The sequence below is a fragment of the Tamandua tetradactyla genome, chromosome 18 (genome assembly GCF_023851605.1).
Source record: "Tamandua tetradactyla isolate mTamTet1 chromosome 18, mTamTet1.pri, whole genome shotgun sequence".
NCBI classification, from domain to species: Eukaryota; Metazoa; Chordata; class Mammalia; order Pilosa; family Myrmecophagidae; genus Tamandua; species Tamandua tetradactyla.
In genome coordinates this window covers 11352517-11369820 of record NC_135344.1, presented here as the reverse complement: position 1 = coordinate 11369820, position 17304 = coordinate 11352517, and the positions used below count along the sequence as shown (strand labels likewise).

Sequence of the window (17304 nt, the reverse complement as noted above, 5' to 3'; positions counted from 1 at the left end):
TTTTTGTGAAAAATAACGTATATATATAGAAAGACAATAAATTTAAAGCACAGCACCACAATTAGCTGTAGAACAGATTTCAGAGTTTGGTCTGGGTTACAATTCCACAATTTTAGGTTTTTACTTTTATCTGCTCTAAGATACCAGAGACTAAAAGAAATATCAGTATAATGATTCAGCAAGCATACTTGTTTGTTAAACCCTACCTGTTCTGTATAACTCCACCAACACCTTTGATCTTTCTATCCCTCTCTTTAGGGGTATTTGGGCTATGGCCATTCTAATTTTTTCATGTTTGAAGGGGCTATCAGTAATATAGGGTAGGGAGATGACATTATCTGATGTTCTGGAGAGGCTGGTCCTTCAGCATTTCAGGACTCATCTGGATCAGGGACCCATCTGGAGGTTGTAGGTAACTTTCTGGAAAGTTATCCTAGTGCATGGAACCATGGTAGAATCTTATATATTGCCTCAGGTATTCTTTAGAACTGGTTGGGGTTTGGCAAGCTATGATAGGTTGCAATTTCTAACTGAAATAAGAATGAACTCCAGAGCAGTCTCTTGACTTTATTTGAATCTCTCTGCAACTGATACCTTAATTGTTACACTTCTTTTCCCCACTTTTGGTGAAGATAGCATGGTTGATCCCACAGTGGCAGGGCCATAATCATCTGCATTATAGTTTTAAAGGAAGCACGTACATGAAGTTGGCAGCAGTAAAAAGTGAGCTTTCTCAGGGGGAAGGTAAATTTGTAGAGAAAAGTCATGGCTATGAGAGAGGGCATCTATTCCCTCTATCGAGATTCAGTGTTTGCTGTTGATCTTAGGAAATCTGGTTCTATTTTAGTACAGAAGGTTTTTTTCCTAACTCAGAAATTCAGATGTTTGCAAGAGAGGTAAACCTACAAAACCATGCCTTGTTCAATATAAATTAAAAAAAAATAGTATATGAGGAATTGGAAATACAAAATTAAAAACTAAGAAGTGCCTCCTGCCTTAGAGAGATTAACCTGCTAAGTTTAATGACCAAGGATGCTGCAACTTCTCCCATTGAGAGGTAAAGTCTACTTCCCTACCCTGTAAATCTGGGCCAACCTTGTGGTTGCTTTCACCTGCAGACTGCCGCAGAGCTGACGTGTGTTCTGAGCCCAGGTTGGCCTGCAGCTTCTGTCCGCACTCTTTTGGAAGCAGAAACTGCCCTGTGAAGAAGCCAGAAGTAGCCTTTTGGAGATGTGCAGCCCACACACAACCAGCCTCAGCCACCACCAATGTCAGGACATCCTTGTTCTTCCAGGCCCAGCGGAGCTGCTGGATTTCTGAAGCCACATGAGCTGTCCCAGGAGAGACCAGTGGAAGAACGGCTTTGCGGAGCCCAGGCCAGATTGTGACCCACGTTCACGGTAAGCAGATAAATGTGTTTTTTGTTTATTTGTTTGTCTTAAGTCATTACGTTTCAGGATGGTTCGTTATGATCAATACAACTAAAATAGATTATCACGTTTTTTTTTAATACTGGGCAGAATTGTGAGACAAACTGATGAATTAGAATATTGGATGAGTTGTAATGAATGCCAGGTTGCTGGTTCCAACAACGTTGGGCGTCTTTCCTATCTTTGTAGCAGCCTTGAAGATGTGGGATAACTACTCCTTAACTACAGTCTAGAGTCTGTCTTAGCATGCCCAAATTCTGTAGCCTCTTCCCAGCCTCTTCCTAAAACAACTTCAAACTTTTTGTGGACTCCCCTCACATGTTGCCTTTCTCCAAAATGGCAATGTTCAAAAACTTGAACAGGTTTTATTCTAGAAATTTCTGGAATTGTCTGTGGGTTTACTCTGTCTACTTTATGAGGAAAATTTAACCCTCTCTGCAGCTAATCCAGAATTTATCCAGTAATAGACGTTTCAATTTGATGGTCAGAGTCATGATACATTCCAGGTCCCTATAAAAATAATAGCAGCTAATGCTCATTTAGTGCTCCCTCTGTGCCCATGCAGTTTAATTAGTTTACATATCTTAATTCATTTAATCCTCATGAAATCCCTGTGAAACAGATACTGTTATTATCTCACTTCAGGGGTGCATTTCAGAGTTGCTTCACTGCTGGGTGGTGGAGCATCCTTTGGAGCCTCTGCCTCATGGATCGCCCTCATTTATGCACTTCCAAGTCAGAAAACTGGGGCTCATCCACACATCCTCACTCTTCTTAATCTACCACCACATTAGTCCGCTTCCTAAGAACCTCTTATACTTTTTCCCACTCCCATTCTCTTCCCTCATCACCCAATCTCAGGGGCTCATCTCTAGTATTCTAGATTTTCTCCATAGTCTTTGTTGTCTCTGCCTTTAGTTCCACCCTTCTGCCTTACCTTTCCAGCTACAAGAAGAGGAACCTTACAAGTTCCCATGTGATCATGCCCCTTTCCTGCAGCTCTCTCTCACCTGTGGGTCATGATTTGAATTTCTTCTTTGGCATTTGTGTCAAGGTCTTCATGAGTTTATCAGTGCCTTAGGGGAGCAGCCATCTATTTTGATTCATTAGCTATCTGGGAGTCTATTCATCTTCTCTCACTCCTCTTCTTGCCCTCTTCTGACCACACAGAACTAAATCTGTTTCTGAACACACCACTCCCTGGCTCTGTGCATTTGTACATAATTGAAACTCCTCTCCTCAGTCATTGTCACTCCTCACACGGTCACCACCACACAGTCGTAAACACTTCTGCTTAACACTTGCAAATACAAAATTTATAAAAGTGTCTCATGTGACCATGGGAACACAGAGTCCAAAATCCACAGGGCAGGCTGTGAAGCCGACAATTCCGATGCAGGGTCTGGATGAACTCCACAAGAGAGGCTCGCCGGCTGAAGCAGGAAGAGAGCCTGTCTCTTTTGAATTCTCCTTAAAAGATTTCCAGTGATTAGATTAAGCATCACTCATTGCAGAAGACACTCCCTTTGGCTGATTAAAAATGGAATCAGCTGTGGATGCAGCTGATGTGATCATGATTTAATTATATGAAATGTCCTCATCGCAACAGACAGGCCAGCACTTGCCCAACCAGACAAACAGGTACCACCACTTGGCCAAGTTGACACATGAACCTGACCATGACAGTTGTATTACTTAAGAGTTCTCTAGAGAAACAGAATCAACAGGGAACATTCGCAACCTTCTGCTTGTCCTTCACATTTCCTCTTCCCTGGAGTCTCATCTTGTCCCCAAGCGGATGGAGATGGTCCTTCTGTGTTACCACTAAGTGTGTGCTTCCACCGCTAGAAAATGCAGAGGCTGGAGCCAAACTCTCTTCTGGCCGTTGGGTTGATTTGTGTGCCGATTAAAGTATTCATTGTCTGCTCTTATGTGCTCTATATTTCTGAAGTCAGGGGCACCTCACAGTTAGCATATTGGTAGCCACAATCCAAATTACAGTGCGTGGAGCAGAGTAGGTGCTTGTTAAATAGATACAGAACGAATGCATGAGGGGGAAGTGGACAGAACCTGCTACAACCCTTAGTTGATAAAGAGCACCGAGGTCCTTTTCTGGCCCAGCTGGTCCCCGACTGAGATGGTAATTTCATTTCAAATAATTTCTGTGACGTGAGTAGGAAATGAGTGTGTGGGCATGTGCATGCGATGCTGCCAAGTGCTGTGTTTTACTGAGGAAATAACCGTAACATATATTGAAACCTAAGTGGAGCACTTCCATGGAGGACGAAAGGCACACTAGCAGCTTTCAGTGCTCCATTTCTAATAACAGGCACTGTGATCACTTCTACAGGATGATGAGGCTTCCTTCTGAGGCCTTTTTCCTTTGACCTGAGGGTTCACCACAACCAATAACAGCCAATAAAAGGGCAAACCTTGAAATAATCCCAGCTAAGGGATGTGAGGAGATGAATGGGGGGTCGTGTCCTGAACACCAGGTTAATTGCAAACATGTGTAACACCCTGCAGGAAAATACTACCCCCAGGGCCTGCCTTCCCAGGGGGTCCAAGTCGCTCTCCCTTCAGATATTCTAATTACATGCTCTGTCCAAAAATTTCTTCATCAGCAAGAATTTGCAGTCCTCTAATTAGCCTGGATTTTAAAAGCAAACAGAAAATTGAAATGTTAAAGTTCAATACAAATAAAAACAGAAAGTGCACTGAGCCTGAAATGAAGAGGAAAGAAGAATCAGACAGGATGGGGCATTCAAAAGGGCTAATTAACCAAGTCCAGTCCTTTGGATAATCACGGCAGCAATTATAAATAATAATAATGAACCTTGCCTCAGGATTGTGATGGGTTAAGAAAGCATGACTGTAATTTAGTAAGTAGTTTCACACACTTGACATTCTTACATGATAAAGAAGCTATAAAGCTTAATTATTAAATTTTTACCCATTAAAACAATTTTTGTACTTAAAAATTTGATTTAAAAATATCCCTTACTATTTATTGTTGTTTTTTTAACTATTTCACTTAGACTTATGAGAATAAGTTCTATGATGATTCTAAATCATTTTGTGATATAGTTCTAAATCATTATTTCCATTTACCAATTCCTTAATTTTCTTGGCAAGATTTATGTTTCATTTTTTCCCATTTCAATTCCTCTTCTCCGTCTGAACAGATAGGTCTGTATGGTCTCTATTATGAATGTAAATTAATCTCATCTTACTTTAGAAAGTTGTTTAATAAGGAACAAATATAAAAGGTTCAAACTGATTAGCATAAATGCCAATAATATGAACATACCATCCTCACTAAACATTCTGGTCCAGTCACATGACCCATTGTCTGCAGTATTTCATTTGGTTTCTAACTGGTCTCCCAGCTTCTGCATCTGTTGAAACATTGGAGCTCTACACAGCAGCTGGGGTCATTCTCTGCTCAGAGCCCTCTGTTGGTTTCCATCTCATGAAGATGACCGTGACCTCGTTTCTGACCTTCTGCCTTTCTTAGGCTACTAGGGCCAACTTACCCCTGAAAATGCCCAGCCCCTTGGGCCTCAGGGCTTGCACTGGCAATTCCTCAACCTTGGAAGAGCTTTTCCCAAACATCCTCATAACTTGTTCCTTTACTTTCTTCATTTTTCTGCTAGAATATTATCCTGTGAGGAAGAGCTTCCCCTGCCTCCTACATGTAACAGCAAACACCTCTCTCTTCCCAACCTGGAACTACCTCCCACCCTACTTGCTTTATTTTTTCTCTAGTGCGCTTATCACCACCTAATGTCTGTCTGTCTCTCTCTCTCTCTCTCTCTCTCTCTCTCTCTCTCTCTTTTTCCCTACCTATCTGTTGATCAGTCATACACATACACAGAAACATAGCTTTTTCCTCTCCTTCTCTAAGAGAAGGAACAATTTTTTTCTCGGTAAAGTTAGTGTTCAATAAGTGGTTGAATTCTTTGAATGAAAGAAGACACTCTTCCTTCTACACTCAACATTTTGTTACTTTCCAACCACTAGTTTCAAGTTTTCTCAGTACTATGAAAATGCATAGTTCAGAGAATGATATAATCCTGCAGATTTTAAGTCCCATGCAGGCATGGGCCATAGATGCCCCATCCCACATTGATTCTCCAGTGGTTAGCACAAGGCCTAGCAGTTTGTAGACCCTCAGTAGTTCTTGGGTAAATAACTGAATTTTGCTGAAAATATTTACGATGTACACATGACATAATGTTATGTAAAATAAGTAAGTTACAGAAGAGTATGCATGATATATGATGTACTACTTGTGCCAATTTGAGTTTGTAGACCCCAGAAAAGCCATGTCTTTTAATCCTCATTCAGTGTTGCTAGGTGGGAACTTTTTGTTTGTTCCCATGGAGATGTGACCTACCCAATTGCAGTTGGTAACTTTTGATTAGATAGGCTCCATGGAGTTGTGTCTCCACCCATTCAAGGTGGGGTTGCTTATTGGAGCCCTTTAGGAGGGAACCATTTTGGAAAGAGCTTAAGAGCCCAGGCAGCCAGAGACCTGTGGAGATAAAGAAGAAAACACCCCTGGAGGAGCTTCATGAAACAAGAAGCCTGGAGAGAAAGCTAGTAGACTTTCCTATGTTCACCATGTGCCTTTCCAGTTGAGAGAGAAACTGAACATCATCGGGCTTCTTGAACCGAGGTATCTTTCCTTGGATGCCTTAGATTGGACATTTCTATAGTCTTGCTTTTTTTTAGATGTGTGGTCCGGGAATCCATCCTGGTCTTCCTTGTGGAAGGCAAGCATTCTACCACTGAACTACTCATGCACACGATAGCCTTGCTTTAATTTGGACTTTTTCACAGCCTTAGAACATGTACACTTGCAACTTAATGAATTCCCCTTTTTAAAAGCCATTGCATTTCAGATATATTGCATTTCAGTAACTTGCAACCTAGAATACCACTTGTAGAATAAAGTTAGACATCAGAAATTACCGTATGTATTCATATTTGTTTAATATGGTTTTATGCAGAAAGTAAGGAAATATGGAAGGGGAAGTTGCTACTAGCTATCAATGGTTAACAAATGATAGTAAACTGGAGAGAGTGATGGGGAGACCATTAATTATATTTTAGACTGCTGAATTTTTATTCACTTTAACAGGTAGATATTACAGCTGAAAGGTAAATAGCTGGAAAACAATCTTGGAGTTACACCAGCAAATACAGAGCTTGAAATAACTTATAAAACCTTTTTATTTTTAACTCATTTCTTTCCATAGATATCCTAAAACAAAAAACACAAACAACACAATCCAGTGTATCCATAATAAAGGAAAATCAGTAAAGAGAAATGGCACATACAAATAAATATTTACATCTATAGAAAATCAATAAAGTGGCAAATATAAATATATCTGCTGGGCTTGAATATTGAATAAGTTTTTTCTCCTGCCGGCATAAAATGAGCAACTTGCTCAGCTACATAGAACCCACGATGCGTCTATACCTTGGTCTTGTGGCAGACTTCTGTTGTTGCTTTCAAGTCTCGGTACAAGTGATTTCCCTCTGGGAAGCTATCCCTAGCTCTGGCAGGGACAATTAAGAGTTCATTCTTATGTATTCCCTCTAGTCTCTAATATAGCACCATTATATTAAGTCTGCTGTTTCAATGTACCTCGATTATAACTGTGCCCTTTTATTGGAATTGTGTCCATCCTATTTCCGCTAGTCATTTAGCTCCTTGAGGTGCAGACCATTGCCATTTCATTTCTGTTTCCCAAAGTCTAATATGGGACCTAGCAGCAGTACGTGTTTTTTGTTTGTTTGGCTGTTTTATTTTTTAATGTTTACTTTATCTTATTATTAGAGCAATTGTAAGTTTGCAGAAAAATCATTCAGATAATACAGAGTTTCCATATACCTCTCTCTCCTATGTGGTTTTCTCTAGTGTTAACATTTTGCAGTCATGTGATTCATTTGATCCAATTAATGAACCAATATCATTATAATTATACTATTGACTATATGCCATAGTTTATATTAGGATTCATTCTGTACTCTGTGTTGTACAGTTCTGTTTCTTTTTAAATTTATTCTGGTAATATATATAAAACCTAAAATTTCCCATTTTATCCATTTTCAGTTATACAATTCAGTTGTGTTAATTGCATTCACAATGTTGTACCATCAGCAGTACCATCCATTACAAAAACTTTTCAATTACTGCAAATTGAAACTCCATACCGATTACGCATTTAGTCCCCATTCCCCACCTCTACCGGTCCCCTGGTAACCTGTATTCCAGTTTCTGAGTTTATGAATTTTCATATGCTAATATATGCTAAACTATAGGATGCTGAGTATGGTCTGTGTTAGAGTAAAGTTGAGTAATTGAATGACGTTGAGCATATTTAGTTTTTACTGCAGTGACTAGAGGAAACTTGAAATCCTCTACATATTCTAATTACAGCAGGAAATTCAGACTATGGAACAAGCGTACAGGTTGTTACCCTGCATCCTGAAACCCATGACCTTGTGTTCATATTAGAAATCAGTTCTAGGTCCTCATCTTTGGTGCTGTGGCTTTCACGGTCCCCATTCATCCTCTTCCAGCCGCTTCCCTGCCAGCATCTGCTCTCACAGAGACATGAAAACCATCAGCAGGGATTTCACAATGTCTTCGCTCACACACGTTAATTTTCTTTGTAAGAATTCCTGCACGTTACAAAAAGAAGGTGTTCTTCCCTGTTTAGTAAATTCTGAGCACAGAGAAGGAAGTGATTTTCTGGACTTTTGGGATAAATTCTACATAATCTTTAGTCCAGGTGATGGATTTCTTAGGTGTCCAAACCTAATCCTACCCTTTTAAATCCCCTGTAGAATAGCAAATAACATAATAGAATTAAATATGGAAAATGTCTTTGTCTTCTTAGGACATAAAAAGCAAAAACATTTTGCATAAACATCTCAAAACAGGGTAGAGCATTCATGATTCATTCATGCATTCAGTCAATGAATTTTTAATTAGCTGTTATTATATGCCAGGCTCTAATCTAGACCCAGATGCAACAATAAATAGAACAGATAAATTCCCTGCTCTCAGAGATTTTATATTTAAAGGGGGAGACATAAAATTAAAGAAACAGTTATAGCTCATGTGGGATAGATAGATACAGAATAAGGCAGGGTAAGGGGGTAGAGTGTGAGCAGGTGGGAGATGGGTAAGATGTTATTGTACATAATGTAGCAGCCACAGACAGTGTTCCCATGGGGCAGGGGATGGGGTTAGTTAGAAAAGCCTGGAGTACCCTCTTTTGGTTGCAGAGTCCCTGAAGTTAATGCATGCATGAATCATTTATACTAATGCTATGTTCACCTTGCAAAAGCAGGAGGGACATTCTTCCCCCCCCCCCCCCCAAAGCTGTTTGGCTGTTGAGGCCAATGACATCACATACACACACATACCAAGAGGATATGGACAAGACTTACATAACTGAGGTCCCTGGGGAGTGCAGGGCAGGTCTGAAATGTCTTGAGAGAGAAAGGAAAAGTGACTACCTGAATTTTAATGTGGTAAGTGGACTGAGCTGGATGAGAGTTCCTTCATATAGGAAGGGGTTTTTGTGCTTTGGCTTTTTTAACAGCACAAAATGAGGGAGAATCTAGGATTTCCTATGAGCTTGTCCAGTCTTGGGGCACAAAGAGAAGAGGGAGATGTGAGGATGAAGAGCTGTGAGCAAACATCACAACAATAGCTCCAAGTCTCCTCATTACAACCACCAACACTGGAAATGTATTTGTAGTATACTTTTAGGTATTAATGTATTATGCCAATTCTGTGATTTGGTTATTAGGAAATATGAGCAAGCCTTTATTTTAGGTCATGAAGAGCCAAACTCACGCTTTAAGTTGTACCATTTGTCACCTTATGTATTTTGACATTCTATTGTTAGTTGCATATATATTTAGGATTATGTCTTTTTGGAGAATTTGTTGTTATATAATGTCCTCTTTATTCTTGATTACTTTCCTTGTTCTGAAGATTGCTTTGTCTAAAATTAATATAGATATTGCATCTTTCTTTTGATCAGTGTTAGCATGGCATATCTTTCTCCATCCCTTTACTTTTTTTTTGTATACTGTATGGCAGGGATCATATTTCATTCTTTTTTCATGTGAATATTTCAGCACCATTTGTTGAATTTTTGTTCATTTGTTTTTTCTTTCTTTTATTTGCTTGTTTGTTTGTTTTTTGGGAAGTGCATGGAAATCGAACCCAGTCTCCCACATGGCAGGTGAGAATTCTACCACTGAATTACCTTTGCAACCCCTCCATTTAGTTTTTTTATTTTTTTGCATGGACAGGCACTGGGAATCAAACCGGGTCTCCGGCATGGCAGGTGATAACTCTGCCTGCTGAGCCAGCGTGGCCTGCCCCCCTCCATTTACTTTTACCTTATCCAAATTTCTATATATGAAATGGGTTATTTGTAGACAACACATAGCTGGGTCTTTTTTTTTTTAAAGTCTACTTTGACAATTTTTGTCTTTTACTTGGGGTATTTGGACCAGTCACATTTAAAGTGATTATCGACATAGTTGGTTTAATATATATACCATGCTTGTTACTGTTTTCTGTGAGCTCATTTGTTCTTTGTTTCTCTTCACCTTTATCTATTTCTCTGGCTTTCATTGAGGATTTTTTATAGTTCTATTTTATCTTCTCTTAACTTATAAATTAAATTTACTTTAGAAAAAATTTTGTGGTTGTCCTAGGGTTTATGATGTGTTAAACTAATCCATATCCACAAAAATTTAGTGATTATCCTAGAGTTTACTCTGTGCATATAAAACTAATCCATATTCACCTTCAAATATACTGCTTCATGTGTAGTGCAAGAATCTTACATCAGAGTATGCTCAATTCCTTTTCCCCATTCCTTATAACATATTATTTACTTCACTTATCCATATGCTATAATCACCCCGTACATTATCACTATTATTGCCTTAAGCAAAGAGTTATCTGTTATATCACTTACAAATAAGAAAAAAAGAAGGATTTTATTTTATTCATTTATTTCATCTCTGATGCTCTTCCTTTCTTTATGTAGAAAGGGTTTGCCTTAGAAAAAACGCAGACAATTCTTTCACTTTTACAAGAAGGAGGGGGAGTTGTACAGATGCAGGTTGGAAAGTATCTGTATTGGGATTTTATACATTGTCTTCAGAATGATTCCTTTCTCTTCTGAGTGAAAATTAAACCTAATGTCAGTTGAAGAAAGTAGAAAACAGAAAAACTTAACAAAGGGAAATTTATTTCTTTGAAAACATTAATGAAATTAATAAACTCATACAGTGCTCATTAAGAAAAGACAGTTTTCCAAGTCCTAGGGAAAATAAGGCAATATTGCTGCAGAGCCTTAAAAAAATGACAAGGGAATTTTGCAAGTTGTTTCTCATATATATATAATTTATCAAAACTGACTCGACAGGAAATAGAACACCTGAGAGTTTGCTTGTATATTTATATCATATAAAATAAATTATACAATTTTGAAAAACAACAACCATGGAACAAAATTTAGCCTACCAGATAGTGATTTCCTACCTAGTAACAGTGATTAAGGAAGCGTGGTATTAAAGCAGAGATTGACAAAAGAGTGCATGAGAAAAAAGAGCCCAGCCAGTGTATATGGACACTTATGTGACCAAAGTGGCAATAAAAATCAGTGGTGAAAGAATAAACTATTCATAAATATTCTAGGGACAGCTCATGATTTCATATTGAAAAATAAATTTAGACACAATGTTGTATTACATAAAAATTAACTCCAGGTATGTTAAAATTTTTTATTGTGATAAGCAAAAATTAAAAAAACATATATGTAAGAAAAAATAGAGAATGACATGAAGGGAAAAGATAGTTTTGGCTACATTAAAATCATTTTTATCTTTGAAATCTTACCATAAACAAAGTGGAAATTAAAGTTAGACTGGTAGAAGACATCTAATATCTATATATCATGCTACAAGGGAAAAGTAAAACTGCAATCCAGTGGAAATTGGGCCAAAGCTAAAAGCAAATAAATACTTACTAGAAGAGGAACTTCCAATAGTATATACGTGTGTGCATGTGTGTATAAAAAGGTGCTTAATGTTTCTAGTAATTAGGTGAATGCACATGAAGCTATTAAAAGTATTGTTTGACACACTATCACATGCTGGGGTTGATAGGGGGCCATGAGAATTCCTGAGCACTGAAGGTGAAGAAATGAAGCCCATCCTCTGAAGGAACAATTGGGAGATGAAAGGGACCACGGAGTCCATCTGTTCTAACCACCTCATTTGGCAGATAGGAGATATGTGCATGAATTTTCTTGAGGTTATGTACGTAGCTAGTCAGTATGACATTTAGGACCAGCTGCATCGCTTCTGTATTGCTTTTTCATTTTAATTCCCGAAAAACATTGGTTCATTGATACACTATGATAAAGTATTCAGAATATATCCCAAATGCAAATATAGACACAAATATTATTATACTGTGAATACTTTTATTATTTTATTAAGCTTGACAAATTAACCTCTTTCTAGCTTGTCTTTGTGAGTAAAGGGGCACGTGTAATGAAGTGCTAGATGAGAGCCAGAGGGTAAGTGTGCCCTCACGGAAGGAACGGTGAATAGGGATTCAAGTTGTATTTCTAACTCAAATATTTCCCATGTGCCTTAGCCTTGTCAGGCAAAATTTGACCACAAGGTCAATAAAGCGTGTTCACCCTTTTCTGGATTCTTCTACTTCCCTTTTTTGGGGTTATTGTCAGACTAACTCTTTTACTTCCTGGCTTCAACTCTCAGCTCCATTGCTTACTAACTATTCAACATTTATCAAGTAACATTACTAAACCTCAGTTTCTCATAGGCAAGGACTCTGAAGCCAGACAACTTGAGCTCAAATTCTAGGTCTGCCATTTAATAATTGCAGGATCTTGGGCACAATACTTAACCTCTTAGAGCCCCACTTTCTTCTGTTGCAAAATGGAAATAAAAATATAATCTACCTCATAGAATTCTTATGGAAATTAAAAATGTTACCTAAGTGCAGTGCTGGGTCCATGGTGAGTAATTAAAATTGTTACTGTTGTTAGTCATTTTAAAATCTATTATTACTTAAATGCCAGGCACATTGCAAATGTCATCTCATTTAATTTTCAAGTTAACTGTGAGATGTTAGGCGTGATTATTCCCGTTTTATACAAGGGGAGTTGGGGCTTATGGTCTGATGAGACACGGCTCTGGTGACAGCTCCCCCATCCTATGTCAGTCCCAGCTGTTGTTACTCGTTGTTGCCTTACACTGCCACTCCCCCCAAGGAAATGTGCCCTCCGTTAGCATCACTTAAAATTTCCCACTGTAAGTGCCCTTCTTTCCTACAGGGAATGGGATTGATGTAGTAGTGGGTGCTGGAAGAAACCAGGAAACTGACCCTCAGAATGGCATCCTGGGATTGGGTTGCTCACATATTTGAAAGGCTCATGGATAAGCCCTCACTGGAGGAGAGATGGTCAGAGTAATTGACGCCCACTTCACTGTGGCATCTCTATTCAAATTCTCACAGGTGCTGGCTCAGGCTGCCGTGCACTTGCAGCTGGGGGTCCAGGGGTTGAGGGATCCTGTAGCAGTGGTCCTTGGTCACCAAGGTGACACTATTGATAAAGTTCACAGAGTTACCTGATTTAATAGGACAGAGAGCACAGTCAGGGACAAAGAGGGAATGGAAGCTCTAATTGTCTAAAAGCCAGTAGACAGCCAGTTGGCCTTGAGGAAGCCTTGCAGAAGTTCCTTGCCTCTTGCATTCACAGGGTAAAACTACCTGAGGCTCCAACTGAAGGCATGACTGTAAGGGTGGCAGAGTTGCAGTGCCAATTCCATGATCAAATTCACAATGGTGGGGAGAGGCGGGGCACTAAGATATGCTAAGAGCAGTAGGCAGAGGCTGAGAGCTCTGGGCCTCCAAACCCTCAGACCTCCTTAATGGCAGAGCAGGTGGCCCCACCCTGCCTGTGGGAACCAGCATTTCCCTGCATAAAACCCATGCAGTGCCTGCCCCCTGGGGTAGATTTCTCCACTAACTTTTGTAGCCTGTGGGTCCATAAACAGAAATGTGTCCCAGTAGGTGGGTTTTGGACAGATGACTACAAGCCCTGCTCTGAGAAGGGATAATGTGCACAAAAAGAGAGGACATTGCCAATATGCCCTGGCATGAGTGACTCTGCACTAAGATCCTTAGTTATTGACAGAGGATATCCTCACTGGCTCTCTAACCCCTGGAGTAAGGGTTGTGAAGGCAGAAAAGGCAGGAAGTCCTTGGATATATGTCCATACTCCATCTAGAAAGTAAGAACAAAGCAATTCCATGTCCCTTAGGGAAAGGATATGATTAGTGAAATTTTCAAAGACTTGAAAGACGCAGGGGTTTTGCTTCTTACCATATCGCTGATATTTTAAGCTGCTTCCTGGGTCACAGAAAGAACCAGCAGGATAAGGGAGAATGACAGGGAATAGTTGTGAGCTTAATGAGATGGTGATATCAATTGTGGCTGTGATTTTAGATGTGCTCTCTGTGTTGTAGTCAGCACAGCCTCTGGCACCTGGAATTCAGCTCTTGTTCCAGCAAATACTTTTTCCTCCATTGTTTTCAGTAAAGAAAACAAAAACCATTTTCTTCTAAAAGAGAGAAGAGTTGTAACTTAGCTGAGCTACCACAGAGCTGTGTCAGCCCTTCTGCTCTCACCGTGATAAAGTCCAGAGGTGTCTTGGTCATTCTGAGATCTCAACATAAATTGCACTTTTTAAAATGACAGCATAAGGTAAATGGACCCGGTGAGCAGGAAATATAAGCACCTTGGATGTCTTAGAAAGACATATGCATGCCCAAAAGTGGAAGATAAATCCTGAGAAGTCTCATGGGCCTGCCATGCTGGTGAAGTTTCTAGGGGTCATTGGTTTTGGTCACATCAGTATTTCCCTCTAAGACAGGAGACAAACTATTGTCCATTCACATTCAGCATGACCATTTTCTGGGTAACCAAGGAGGCTGAGAATGAAATGGCTCTGTCGCCTGAGATGTAAACTGTTCTGACATATGCCCATACAACACCACATGCTCAAAGATGCTGGAAATGACTATGACAGAAGCAATATGGAACATGTGGCAAATCCCAGTTCTCCCAATAGAAGGACAAATGCAGAACCTTAAGGTTTTGAAGTAAGATCACACTCCCTTCTCTATTTGAAAAGTGTCCCTTGGCTACTGAGCATGGGTAGGGCTACATCCTAGGGTACTAAGTAAATCTGCCACTTACGCCAGTTCAGTTTCTCTGAGACAAAGATACCAACACAAATTAGAAATGTGAAAGATTTATTAGTGCAAACTCTGGTAAAGGCTCAGAGAAGAGAAGGAGCATAGTAGCCAGGGAGAGCTTTAAGACCGCAATGAAGGCATCATAACTCTGGAAGGAGAGAGGGAAGGTAGGAGGATTGGACAGGAAGAGCCTGGGACTGTAATGCACCTCTGAGAAGTCTTTATTCACACCTACAGGGAGGTCCAGGGCAAAGATTGTCCATTAGAGGAATCCAGCATTGAGCAGAAGTGGCTCAGCTCCAGTTTGCCTGCCCTGCTTAGTCACTTGAGTGTGAACACTGTAGCAGATTCCAAAGTATGACAGTACCTCTCAAAGCATGTGCATCCTGCTATAAACTGGAACCAGTTACTATGAGACTGACTCCCAGCCTTTGGAAGGTGCAAGTAAACTTTAACAGAAGGTGGCTCACATCATGGTACTTGTTCATCCTGTTATATTAGTCTCCCTCATTCCACCCAGGTGAACCCTGGAGGACATTCCTATAACTTGATAATGTCCAACTAAGGATTTCGAAGATTACATTGTAATGGTAAGAACTGTACAGTTGGAGATTTATAACCTTACTCAGGTTGACCCTGTAGGACATTGATGGAGGGAGTCCCTACAGGCAGAACATTGAGTAGGCTAGCTGATGGTCTACTTTGTGTGGAAAGAAAAACAGGCTGAGGCATGCATCCACATTGATTCCTGAGAAATATTAATTGTTGACTGGCTAGAGAAAGACTTGGAGAGAAGGCTAGAAGGTTGGTGACCAAGAGCTCCAACAGAAAGGCATTGCTTAGATTCCCAGGGCTGCTGTAATAATGTACCACAGACTAGTTGGCTTAATCAATAGGAATTTATCATCTCTCAGTTCTGGAGGCTAGAAGTCTGAATCAGAGAATTGCCCTGACCATACTTCCTCTGAAGGCTTTAGGGTTCTGGCAATGCCTTGCTAGCAATCCATGTTTTTTTTTTTTTTTTTTTTTTGTCTTTTTTTGACTTAGGGCATAATTCAATCTCTGCTCCATCAGATGCTGTTTCTTGCTCTCTGTGTTCTTAATGCCTGCACAAATCTCCTTCCCTATAATGACACCAGTCATACTGGATTAGAGTCCACCCTAATTGAGTTTGACTTCATCTTAACTGACATCTTCAATGAACCTATTTAAAAAACAAGCTCACATTCACAGGGCATGGGTTAGGGTTTGAACATGTCTTTTGGGAGGACATAATTCAATACATAACAGGAGTGTGTCCTGAAATGGAAACAAAGTGTAAACATATTTGCATCCCACAAACATTCCTATCAGAGAATATTGACAGCAAAAAAAAGACACACAAATAAATAAATTCCTTTCAGTTATTAGGTGGATGAGATACCTCATTAGTGCTTGCACTCAACTTCATCCCCTAACCTTCTCCTGGAAGCACTCCATGCTTCTCAGTGAGTCCTTGCACAAAGTAGCCATGTTTCAAGGGTGGTGATTTTTTTATGGGTTCATAATGTCAAATGTCTCTGGCCAATTCTGATCTGACAACTGCTGCTGCTGTTTCCAACCTGCCAAAGAAGAACCCTACACAAAATCCCTCAGGACTGACACATGATATAGAAGTCAGATTCCTATCTTCAGTGATAGGCTGTCTTTAAAATGGCTCCTAATGTTCCTTGCCTCTTGGAATCCACACCTTGGGTAATGTCCTCTTCTTGACTGTGGCTGGACCTAGTGAATTGCTCTTTGCTAATGGATTTTCACGGGAAAACTGATAGGATTAGGTTACAGAAAGACTTCAGATTCTATCTTCCTTGTCCTGCCTGTGCAAGCCCTCTGTCTGGAGGAAGTGGTCCGCAGCAGATGACATCCAGATGGAGAGCTCATGTGACATGGAACTGAAGTTTCCCACCAAAAACACCTGCTTGTGCTTGGTAGTCGGTCCTCCCTCAGTTGAGCCTTAAGAGGAGGGCAGCACCCATGGACATTTTTGCTGTACCCTTGTAAGAGACCCCGAGTGAATCCAGCCAATATACACCTGGATTCTTGCCCCATAAACTATAAGATAAGTATTTATAATTTAAGCTTCTAAGATGTAATGTAATTGGGTACAGAGAAGTAGATAAACTAGTGCATATTTTGGCACTGGACCTGGGGTGTTGCTGTGATCAATACCTAATTTTATGGGGGTGGCTTTGGAACTGGGCAGTGGACAGAGGCTGGAAGGATTTTGAGGAGAGTGCATGAAAAACCCTTAGTTACTTTAAGCTTGCTATGGATCTTCGGAGGTCAGTCATCATCCATGTTGGGATCTTAGAAGTAGCTGCTCCCTTATTTAAGCCTGACTGCAGCCTCGTCAAAAATCATCAGGCAGAGGTACCCAGATAAGGGACACCTGGATGTTTGGCACATTGAAACTGTAAAATAATGAATGTTTGTTGGTTAAGCTGTTAAATGTTGGCCCACTTTTTATGCAAGAGTGAATACTTCTTC

General features: G+C 40.0%; 1 long non-coding RNA gene across 1 annotated transcript in view; it reads left to right on the top strand.

Annotated features, from left to right (window-relative positions):
* Positions 1 to 1304: 1304 nt before the first annotated feature.
* LOC143662720 (uncharacterized) overlaps positions 1305 to 17304 on the top strand; it is an 86079-nt gene continuing 70079 nt past the window's right edge. The window contains exon 1 of the long non-coding RNA XR_013165567.1: positions 1305 to 1400. This is a non-coding gene — a long non-coding RNA (uncharacterized LOC143662720). The remainder of the gene's footprint in view (positions 1401 to 17304) is intronic.